We start from the raw sequence: 12,687 nt of genomic DNA, 5'->3' as shown, positions 1-12,687 counted from the left end.
ATTCTGAAGTGGATGACTGTAATGTTAATAGTGCTTTAATATAATTACCTGGATGTAGTTCCTTCTTTTCAAATAGTTAGGTCTGTAAACAAAATGAATAGGTTTGTGCTGTGGTCATTTCAGCCTCTGGTAACTTAAAAAGAGAAATCAAATAAAGTCAAAACAGGGTTAAGCTTCATTTGCATTGGGCTGTTGGAATTACCTCATTACTGGCTAGATTTTCTGATTTTACTAAAGATTAAACCCATGCTCTGGCCTTCTGTTCACTGTGTGGCAACCTATGTCACTGTGTGCCACACATCTGTGTGGCAGCCTCTGTCAAATTTTATAGTAATCCTAACCAATGTGGTCATCTGTTTCAGAAGTTAAATGTGCTACTTATTCTTTGCCTGACAGGCATGCACCTGCAATGTGTGCACACGTGCAGCATTTCCTTACAAATCTAGGCTAAATAAACATATTGAAAGAAATGAAGTGACACCTGTAAGATCAGTTTTGGGACTGCTAGATCCCAAACATAGACCTCTGCCCTTTAATGAGCTGTTGTTTCTATACCATGATGTGAGTATACCTTATGGCTTGCCCAGCAGTCCTCTAGCCTGGATGGATGGATGGGTGGATGTGCGTACATCAGTATACACACATACACTTTTCCTGGTCAACTCCGAGCTATGGGGCATGAACTCTGCATGATGTAACCCTCAGTGATGATTGCCCTGAATGTCCAGACTGAAGGACCTACTGGAGCACCCTATAACTCCCTCATTGACAGTGTTCCCCACTTTCCTTCCCAAAGCTAAGCCCGTGGGCACTGGATTCTCCTCTTACTGTGCAGGGGGAAAGCATATATCCTAATTGCACCATGATTTTTCTTTTTTTTTATAGTGGTGAGACCCAGTTGGTCACCAGCCCCAGTCCTTTTCTCCTGATGATGTTCTGATCGCAGCAGAAAGGATGGCGGGGCATGTGTCCCTTCCGGTTGAAGGACCAGTACCTTGTGTGTTCCAGTAGAGTGCTAACAGCTGAGTTAACATTGTCATTTATTCTTCTTCTGTCCTTAGTCCTTGTTCTTCCCTTCCACTGCCGGTTTGGATCTTGTCCCTTCTGCCTTTCAGTTGAATTGTTTTTTCTTCTGTGTAGCTTGTGTGCCACTGCTGCAATCATGAGACTTTGAACAAAAGGGGAAAAAGTAAAGGTTTGGAGGTAAATGTGATATAGCATAGTGTAGGGTTTTTTTTCCCCAGGTGAAAATAAGTTAGACCTCCTTTATTTAGCTCTCGGTAGAACATTTTACATGATTGTGTCTTAAATTAGAAGTTACAGGAAGCAATGCAGGTTATTAAGAAGGAGGATAAAGAATTGGCTAATACAACTATTCACGCTGAAAGAAGAAATATCCAGCAAAGGGAAATCATTAGCGTTTCTCAAGGGTTAGCACTGGGAGTAATTTTCTTAAATGTTTTCATTAATGACCTTTATATTAATAGTAGGGAAACATTTTCAGCATAATCTGCTGACAAAACGAAGTTGGAGGACACAAAGGCAGACTGATATATTACAGAGAGAATGTTTTGCTATTAGATTCTGGATGTGTGTCATTAGTTTTTTGTTTTCTTTTCATTGCTCTTATTTCTGTTGTCATTTCGGTCTTTTTCCATTGAGGGTTCCTAATCTGGAAATGAGTGACTAAGGGAAGGTCTTAGTATGCTGGTGCAGCTATAAACTGCCATTGTGATGCATCTGCAAAAAGGGCAAAATGCAATGCCTTTGATGTATTAGAACTATTTTACTTTTTTTGGTTTTTTAAAGGAATAACTGGTGCTATTAAGATCTTGATGAAACAAATTCTGAAACATTATGTTCAAGAAGAAAGAGAAGAGGAAAAACAAACTAAAGCTGGAGCAGCTGCAGGTGCAGAAGAACACTGTCAGAAGAATGGTGAGCCAGCAAATGACCTGGGACTGAAAATTCTTGACTTGTTTGCTCTAACAAGAATTGTTAGAGTAACAACTTCTTACTCTGACAAACTACAGACTAAGAAGAGATGTGAGTGAAATTTGCAAATATATCAGGCATAAATACTGGGAAGAAAAGAACTATTTAGCTAAAGGGCCATGCTGACAGCAAATAAGTAGGTATTAGTTTACCCTGAATAAATATAATTCAGAAACTGGAAGATTCCTCATTGTTTGAGCAAAGAAATTCTGGAATAGCCCTCCACCAAATACAGTTGTTAGGAGGAAAGGCATGATTTTTTTTTAATTTTTTCTTTTTATTTTAAGGTGGAGGTCTCTTAGATTATGAAAGGGATTTATATGACACAGTGTGTTCCATAGCAAGGCACTCTGCTTAGGAGCCTGGGACATCTGTTCTAACTCAGTGATCTTATGATGGTGGTCTTGCTCTTAGTTTCAGTGGTGTGCGTAGACCGAAGAACAGCGTTTTAGGCAGAATGTAGAAAGGGATATTAATTGGAATGTTTAAGTGTTTTAAATACCCAGGAACAGCATTAGACAATAACAATTCAATTTATGAAATAAATTCCTACACATATGGATTGACAGTTTCAGAAATATGCAAGCCAATTCTACAAAGAGGGTATAGCATCTTCAATTACTTACACTGCTTTTGAAAATGTTTTCATTGTGACATTCTTGCTCTGTACAGCAGCAGTGGTTCATGGAGGCCTATGGTATCCCTTAAGTTATAAACTGCAAAAAGTTAAACCATTTCCAACTTCAAAGTTTCATTGCTAGCAATTGTATGTGTGTTCTCTAATTGTGCATGTACTGCTAGCTACTTGTCCCTAGCAGGCAGTATTGTGCTTTCGGCAGGCAGGCAATATTGTGCTCTTGTTGCTGTTCACCATACATTAGGCATATCAGGCTTTGTGTCACTACGCTTTGGGTTATCTCTGTCTTACAGAGTCCTTGAGGGACTATTCAGTTGTTAGGATTTAAGAATGCTGTATAGCATGGAGAAAGTAATTCCAGGCAATGGTGTAGCTGGAATGCATCAGGTATGCAACAGTGGTATTTTGAACCTGACTGAGTAAGCCCTTGATCACATGGATTTTTCATCAAAGGACAAGAGTGCAATGCTGTTGGTTGAAAGGAGAAACAATAGAGAATGTCAGACACAACTTTGAAGTCAGTCCCAAAGTTTGTTTGAAGTCACAGGACAGAGCTTGTATGTGCCTGGATATTGAAAGAGATGGAAATAAGTGTTAGTTGCAGATTTTGTTGGCACTTTCCTCCTGAGGGACTCAAGGAACCATGTAAACATAAAAATGAAGCTTCCAGAGCCACTTGTGAGACTCCTCTCAGTGACTTTATTGACTCTTTCCTTCCATCAGCATTGTTGGTCTCCTTGTCTCTCACTGGACAGGCTTTCTCCCCTCCAGCTAATACCACTGTGCTCCTCACTACTTGCCCTGTGTCTGTCACTTTTGCTGCTTCTTTCTTCTGTATCATTAATTTTCTGTTCCCTTTGCCCATCTTTATAGACATCACAGGATAGGCTGAAGTTGAGAAGCATTGTAGAAAATATAAGTAGACCAGGAAGTTTTCTTCAAGGTCTTTGTGCCACAGACAGGATCTTCACAGATGTGTTGACATTGATAGGTGTGGAGTACCAGCAAAGACCCACTTCACTGGGCTAAGATGATACTAGTAACAAGGTAGGTTAGTCAGAAATCCATTGGTTAACATGTTCTGAGCATCTATACTTTAGGGTTACTTTAGTGGCAGCACTGGGACAGTTTCCTAATGAAATTGGATTCTTCAGCATGTGGAGGTAACATTTTGGTCAGTCTTGAGTTTCATAATATGTATTTTTTCAGTGATATTGTAGGCAATTTATTGTGTGGATGGAGCAAGAGAAGAAGGAGGCATGGAGGCTTAATAATGGTTTGCCAAAGGGAAAGGTCTTTTAGGAGACACATTTTTTCCCCTCTTTTTTCCCTTATGCCCTATTCTTGAACCAAGTAAAATTTCACTGCTGTGTTACAGAAAGTAAAACATACCCCTGTTCTGTGCTTACGTTTTCAATGTGAAATATCATAATGATTTCCAAAAATAGAAATGGAGCAAGACAGAATAAGTATGAAAAAGGGAAGTACTGGAAAAGTTTGTACTTTTCAGGTTTGAAACAACTGAACTTGATAAAGAGGCAGATGGTGCACCAGCAGTTAAAGTAGGCATTGTATTTTATCTCTCAGCTGCCAGTTGCTAGAAAGGAACTGCTGTCCTTCATTCAGTCTTAGCATATCCTAATAATCCTTCAGCATCAACTTTGCATCTTTCTCCTGGTCTTCAGGAGTTTGCAAAAGTCATTCAAACAGTCTTTTATGTTAATTTTTAATTTTATTTGATCTTTTACTTAAAGGAAGCTATAGCTTCTTTGCTCTGCCCATGGGCAGGGAAAGCTGCTCAGTGCAAAGCCCACATTCTAGTGCATACATTCTGAATCATTACTATTTAATTTTAACAGTTTATGCTTGAGTGCTTACTCTTTTTGGTGAAAACTGATAGCACTTTTGATTACGTGCTGTGGAATCCCAGTGTATATACAGTCATCCATTAACTGTGACTTCCCTTATTTCGTACCTGGAGGAAGAATGGGAGTAGATGGAAAAACATCCCTATCTGTAGCATTGTCATCATTTCTTAGAGCGCAGCAGTGTTAACTGGGGAGACTAAGAATTAAGAGCTTTATTTTCCATACGCTTATTTCATCCGGGCCCAGTCAAGCATCTTGCTGCGGCTATGTTGGATGCACAGGAGCCTCTGCTGAAGCTCAGCCTTGGATGCAGGCACCGCATCTTTAAGCTTCTGGCATGCCTCAGGGAAGAAGGGAGCTGCTTCATCCTTTTCTTCCTCTCCCTCTCCTACTGGTACCTTTGATCTCCCTGGTGGCAGTGTCAGACTAAGTAAAATTTGTTTCCATAAGCATGACCACTCCTTTAATGAGATGGTCATTACAGCCTCATGCTTAGGCATGAGGCTCCTGAAGTTTCTCTGAGTGTACCCACTTTATTATAAAGTTAAGCATGAAGGATGCAGGCACACCCAAGAGTCCACTAGATGTTTCTTTGGCCATGGCTGAGGATTGTGGGGTGGCCTGTCATTAATCTCATTCCTCCTGGAATCATTCACCTCCTCTTAGGAAAAACCAATTTCTGTTGATCTGTTGCTCCAAAGTGATGCATTTCTGGAGCTTACATGAATGTAGCTTAGCAGTGCAACATTTCACTAACATTTTCTGTAAAAATTGTGTGTATATATGTATATAAACAGAAATTTGCACATTGCACTGTCAGCATTATAAGCACCTGTTTCAGACTTGGTGACATTTGGATGTGGCTGCTAAATAGTACTTTTTTTACAAAAAAAAGGTATTAAGGGGCCAAACCAGTAGTTGATACAGCTCCAAATGTACCCAACTACTGTATGCTTGAGTTTGAACCAAATTTATTGTCAAGTTATCTCGCTTATGTTCCCCATATGTTTCAGAGTTCTCAGACTAAATCAGATTTTAAGACATCTGTTACTTGCTGTGCTACCAATGTGTTTTTGACTTCTGTTAGATGTTACATGGTGTAGAATTTCCTTTATTAAGTAAATAAGTAGATACCAGCAACTGTAAAGACCTAAAATGGTTTTGCAGTGTTGGAGATGCTAGTTAGCTAGTAAAATAACTATTTCAATTAAAAATTCTATAAGAATGCAAATTTGTATCTCTTAAGACACTTCTTTTAAGCTTCAGTATAATTGAGTAGAAATGGATACATCATATTTCTTATTTGAAAAAGCATCTTTGTTGCTAGGATCTCATAACCACACATTTAGTCATTGTTTATAAGTGAACATTGCTTTTTCACTATCTATTCAATGTCCTATTTGAGATTCAAACAAAATATTTCAATTAATGTGTCAAAATCTCAGTGGACTGAACCTTCAAGACAAACTTGGCTAAAGTGCATGATAAGGAACTAAATGGTCACAGAAACTTGCTAATGTTTTCATTAAATGAATACTGTTGTGTAGGTCAAAAAAGTGAGTCAATTGCATAATTGGCACCAACGCAAAGATGAAAGATATTTATATATACTGGTGTTGTGAACCAACTTTTAGTTCTTTCAGTTGTATACAACTTCTGTTCTTTTAAATTTCTGTTTAACAAACCAGTTAATGGTAGGATGTTTTTACAGGATGGGCAAAGATGAGGCACAAATACATTTCAGCATGCGTACAAGAAGGAGAAGCAGCAGAACAGCTGGGTCAGGCAGCAGTGTACAGCTTGAGCAAATATTTGAGCAGTGTGCAGCTGGAGCTCCTGCTGGAGAAGTTTTGCAAATGCAATTGCGGTGTGTATGGCGTAAGCAGGGACCAGTCAAACCCTCAGAGTGCATGTTCAGAATTTATCGAACCATGTGAAACTTTAAGCTGTGTCTTAGGATCTCATATTCAAACCTAATTCAGATTTAAACTGGATATTTTGAGTGTTGATAGCTGTATTGTTGCAGTAATCTGTATCTTCAAATTATCTTAAATACTACTATTTTCATAAGAATATGTCTTCCTCTGCTCTTGCTGGGCAGTGAACCACTGCACACCTAGTGTGTGGAGTGATGTCTGTTGGCATAATAAAGGTTGTTTCCTAAATTCAGGCCTAAAAGTATTCATAAAGAAATATCTCCTAGGAACTCCTAGTATTTTCTCTACTATACCAAGTTCTTCACTCAATTTATAAAATAAAACTTACTTGAACTTTAATTTTAGACTTATATAGCATAGCAATTATTCTTAGATAAGAGGTGTTTAAAACAGACTATGGTGAAGCATAAACAAAAGTCAGAACACCCTAGGACAAAGATTTCATGTTTACTTTAATTTGTTTGTCCTTTCTGTTTTATGAATAATAATCAGCTATAAAATATGAGGAAAAGTCAAGAAATAAACAAAACCTTTTTCTTTGCATAATATGGTTGCTTTGTCCTGAGTTATGCATGAGCTATTCTTTTTTTCTGTTTCTAATATGAATAAATATTTTACTCAAAGATTTAGTATCTTATTTTATTCAAATTCAAAGAAGTTAAAAATTCAGTGTCTGTGTAGGTATATAGATTTTAAAATTTTAAGTTCCTGTCATTTAAAACTGTTAAGTCACTGAAAACTTGGCATTGTCCAAAGGACATGAAAGATTCAGATATGCAAGTCAGTGGCAAACTCCTGAAAAAAACAGTCTGTGACATACTGAATTTGGAGTATTTTTAAGCTCCATTATTTGAAGGTTTAAGCTTTCAATATTATTTAGTATAAAAATTCTCATGTAAATGGGACACTAGGGGTTTGCTTTTAAATAAGGTCTAAAAATGTTACAAGGTGCTTATTATTTAAGTATTCTACCAGTGTTTTCTCATAGCAATTTCTTAGGGGGAAAAAAAAAAAAGAAATTTTGCTTTTATCTCTTTTTAACATTATATCACAGACATCAGGCTTTCTGGAATGTGTCAAATTTTTGATTCTCTGTGTTGATTTTGTGACTTTTACAGTGATATACTGCAGTGTCAAATGAGTTAGGAATTCTGCTATTCTGATTAGCGGTATTTTACATCTGTTTTGTACTTGCAGTGTGCAAGGGAAGGAGTGCACCCATGGGTGCTTAGGTCCCATGGGATATAATTTGAGGTACCTGGTCTTTGAGGTGGAATCCAGAATCCTGTGTTAAGCCCTTGGGCTCAGAGTGAAATGTGGGATAAAATTAAGACGCCTCAAAATGTGATGTATAACAGCTGGCACACTCATGCAGCAGTCTGTTTAGTCTTCATGACTTGTCTGGAGTGGTGGTTGCTGCTACCTTTAATAGAGATAGTTAGCATACAGGCCTAGAAAACTGGGAACACAGTTTAGTATCCTCTTTATCTAGAGAAGATTAAAAATTATGTCTGTCTGTCTACGCGGCATCATAGAAAAAAGGGATTGATCTGTATGTCCTGTAGAAGGTGGTGCTGCAGTGTAGAAAGGCTCAGACAGACAACACACAAAAAAGCACTCCCAGATTATGGTATGTACTTATTTTGTTGTCCTTGCTTCCTCAGACTTCCTTTATTTTATACTAATTATTGGTTATGCTGCAAAGATAGTCCCAGGTTATGATTCCATTTCTCTTAAAACTTGTTTCCAGCTCTCTAAGGAGTTTCATGTTATCTCTTTTAAAAACTTTCCTACAAGTTCTCCAAAATCTGCTATCTTCCCCGTTATACAAAGTATAATGTAGTATGTAATATTGTTGTTATAATATTTTTATTTTACAAATATCTATTACTAATTTATGGGAAAAAAACCCAGCATTTCTGGGTAAATGTTACATACTTGGGACCAGCTCGTTGCTTCCCGTGGCCTTTTCTGTGCTTTCTATCCTAGGATTCTAGGTGGTTTCTGAAGCCCTGAATCATCAAAGCACTTCAGTAAAAACACTTTCCTCATGTATTGGGGGCAGGGGTGTGTGTGTATTGGATTGGTTTGTCCCTGTGTCCATGCTTAATTATGTACTTAACTTTAAATGGATGTCTAATTCCATTCAGCTCAGTTAAACTTATGTTCAGAGTTAAACATATACTTGTGTGTGTTTCTGGACTAGGGTACAAGGTGGTACTCAAAGTGTTAATATATAATGCTACTTCCAACTGTACAATCTGTCATTTAAATGCTGAAATGCAGTGCAAGACCTGCAGAAGTGCATATGGGAGCATCATGAATAGCAAATGAATCTGTTTTGATCCTTGATGGATGTTTCAATGAATAACAAATGAGTTCACAGTGATTGGACACAGAAGGTGTTAGTGATGGGGTTTTTTTCCCTGGCATAATAAAGGAATCGTCTTAAAGTGATAGTATGTGGCAGGCTGTGTTTACTTGCCTTGGTACTGACTGTTGGGCTGTTGCCTTTTCTTTAACTATGCTTCACACTATTTTATAAAGAAACAACCATCCATGTTCTTTAAAGCTCTTCTCCCGTTAATGTTTTTCATCTGATATGAAGGAATTAACTTATATTTGCAATATATTTCAATGTACATTAAATATGCATGCATTAAAATACTTTCCAAAGGACTCAATTCCATTAAACCTTATTAGATCTTAAATTATACATTCAGACCTTTTGTTTTGAAATACTAGGAAGTAATTCTCTTTCTATAAACCCTTTGAATAAAACAAAAAGGACACTGCTTGTTTTAGTTTTCAGATGAGAGAGAGAGGGTAAAGAGGCATAATTTTGTTCTTGGACCTCAAAGTGTTTCACTAATATAGCAGAAATATAGCTCAGAGTAGTGTCTGAAGATCCTGAAATCCATCAGTCAGGTATTTCAGTGCAGCACAGAAGTCTGTGATTGATACGTAGTGATTCTTATCAGAAACTGTGGTGTTAGGTTTTTTGTTCTCTTCTTATTGCCAAACAGAATGACTTGGATAAGTAGTGCATGTGCTTGCTGACAGACTTGCACATAAAAATCCTTGCTTACAGACTTTGCTAGATGTATATGCAAGCTGATTAGTATACCAGTTTGAAATGTTGAAGCTTTTTAAATTCTTTTTGCAAATGGTTCATCTTAATTTTGTTTGTTTAACTTTCTAAGGCTTATTCCTCACAAGTACTGTGCTGTTGTATTTTCATAATCACTATAAATCAAGAGCTGTTGGGCTTGTTTGCTATTTTTTGAAGGTACATAACAAGAAATAGCTTTCAGCTAGCAAGTTGCATGCTATTTTTTTCACAGTGGATACAAACTTATTTGGTTATTTCATTGTTGAAGAGAAAAAACTAATAATGTACCTGAAACTGAACATATGACTGAGTCCTCTAAAATTATCAGCATCAGTGGAGAATGTTATCCTGTTTTCTTCTAGCTGTATTCTTCATATATTCACATAGTAGTTGGAAATTAAATGCTATCTGGTTGCATTAACCAGTGATTCAAGATTAATTCATTATCTCTGACACACAGATGTAGTGTTAGTTTCAAAATGATTGTTTGCACTAAGGGACAATTTTTGTAAGTCAAAGGTTTTACAGAACTGGGTTGGTCATTTTGCTGTCCACGTGCAAAATTCAGCTGCAGCAATATCCTTTAATTGCCAAGCAACCAAGAGGAAAACATCTGCTAGTTATGAATATGTTCTGAATTGGTAATCATAACGAAATAATGCCATGCCTGTTCAGCTGAGGAGTAAGTCAGAAGGCTGAAGGCTGTTGCATGTCACTCATGTTCACTGTTGACTTATGACTGCATGTAAATTCAAGTTACTCATTTTGCCTCAATAAGATGCAATATATAAAATCATTAAAAGGATATAAATGTAAATGTTGCCAGATGTAACCAAAGTATATGGATATATTTTATGCACTCTTTTTATGAGATCGTGAATTGTCATGCACAAAATGACCTTTTTCTACAACTAGATAACAAATGTAGTACAATGTGTGTTGCATATACATTAAACACTCATGACCTTTCCAGAGGAGTCAGTTCTACATTATTAGATCTACTGAATTTTGGGTTTGCAAATATAGGGACTGATTACCCTTTTATTATCTTTATGGTAGTTAGCTGTATTTCCACTGTAGTCAATGTAATTACACCATATTAAAATTTGTTTGAAAGCAGTCAGTCCCAGTGAGTGTAGGAGCAGGTAGCATTAAGATGCATGTACTGAACTTTTAGACCTTTCTTCTGTCATAAGAAGACAGTTGATGTAATTCCAGTATCCTGAGGCCCCCTCATTATCCCACGTTCTGTACCCGTAGCCTGACCATGCTATACTACACGAGTATAGCATATGCTGTGTAGCTGGCGTTTTCTGTGTTTCTTCTTTGTACAGAGGGTATGTACAGACTTAGTGTAGCTTTGATCACAGTCTGGGAGTATAATTTATGTACCTGTATTCTATGCAAATAAAGAGTCAGTCTAATTTAAAGTTAGTCTTGATTACCTTTCCAGTTTTGGACTCTGAATTGTCTTCAGCAGGAAAAAGGATGTGAGAGAAAAACCACCAAGACATTTGAAAGAAGTGCTTGTGTAAAATGCCTTTAAACTTGGTGAGATTTGGCCACTTACTCTGCACTGGCAGCACAGTTGTGGAGAAGCTAATTTAATACACACAGAAAACCCAGTCCTCCTCCTTTGACCATTTTCCATTTTTATTGCCATTAATTCACCCGCCTATAAGCTCACAAGAGATCTGTTTGCTGTTTTCCACTCAAGGAGAAGATCTGACATTTGCTACCCCTTTGTGGTGTCTGATGCATCAAGTGCTGCTTCTTTCTTCTGCAGTTTAACCACCAGGATTTGCTATGTCCCTGTTTCTGTGCTAACCCACAGGTTTCATACTTTGCTGCTTGGAGTCCAGAATTTGTACAGGAGAGCTGTTGTACTTCAACATAGAGAAGTGCCAACAGACTTGACTATGGCACAGTCTGAAGGAATCTGGGCCTGTTGGGAGCAATATTCCTGTTCTTCCATGTTGGGATCACAAAAATCCTTCTAGATATCAGTTTGCATTGTTGACATCTCCAGCTTTCCTTCTTCTGTAACATACCTGGGTATCAAATGAAATAAGAAGCTTCCAGATATTCTAGTTTACGGTTCCCTTTACCTGCTTTCTTTCATTAGCAGCATGGGCATGTTGTATAGCTGACATAGCCAAAAGCAGTAAGATAGGAACTTATTTCCAGCTGGTAACACCAGTGTTAAGTGGTTGTCTACATGGCATTATAAACATTTAGTATACTTTCAGTAAGCCTATGTGACAGTTGAGAGCATTTGCTTCACTAAGGTGATCAGATCAATGACCTTTATAGTGCCCAAAGAGTCATAAGGAACAGGGAAAGCTGTAAGCAAAATGTACAAACACAAACCTGGTTGGCATTTTCTCCATTATCCCTTCTCTAAGACAAAAAATCTCCAGTCACTAAGTGATAAGCCATTAAGAAACTCCAGGTCCAGCCTTGGAGAGGGCCAACTGTAAATGGCCTTTGTAAATGGTAAGTTATGTTGATAGTGGGTAGGAGACCCTAGGATCAGGGCTGTTAGAGAGGCAGAGGGCCCACACTGGTGTTTGAGGGATCCATGAATGTGGGTATGCCTGTGAACCCAGAGAATGAGGGCATGTGTTTCCTCCAGTGAGCTTCAGTCTTGATCGCCAGGGAGGAGGAAGAGGACTTGGCTGTCTGTACTTAGGTTTTATGTGAATTCTGGTGGTGTTATCTTAGGGTGTTGTTAAAAGGCAGCACCCTGCGCAGCCGTCTGCGCTGAGTGTCCTCTGTGTATGCGTGTCTGGGATACATACACAGCCATGCTCCTGGTTGAACTGTGCAAAGCAGAAAGCATCAGCCACATTTTTTGGCTTGGGAAAGAGAGACCTCTGGGTGCACCTGGCCTGGCTCTGGTGGCCAGGCAGGAGGGATCCCCAGGTCCTGGAGTCTGCTGGAGGCAGTGCCCATACCACGTCCCTGAACTCCCTCTGGTAAATTCTGCACCGGGTCACTCACTAATGCAGTTATAATTCAAGTTCCTGTCACTATTTACAGCTCAATCAAAAATATTTACATTCCTGTGGATGATGATGTATTATAATGGCAGGAAAACAGAAATGCATTTGATGAGTGAAATGAAAAAAGTAAAAG

The sequence above is a fragment of the Mycteria americana genome, chromosome 2 (genome assembly GCF_035582795.1).
Source record: "Mycteria americana isolate JAX WOST 10 ecotype Jacksonville Zoo and Gardens chromosome 2, USCA_MyAme_1.0, whole genome shotgun sequence".
Taxonomy (NCBI): domain Eukaryota; kingdom Metazoa; phylum Chordata; class Aves; order Ciconiiformes; family Ciconiidae; genus Mycteria; species Mycteria americana.
Note: the sequence above shows the minus strand (reverse complement) of the source record.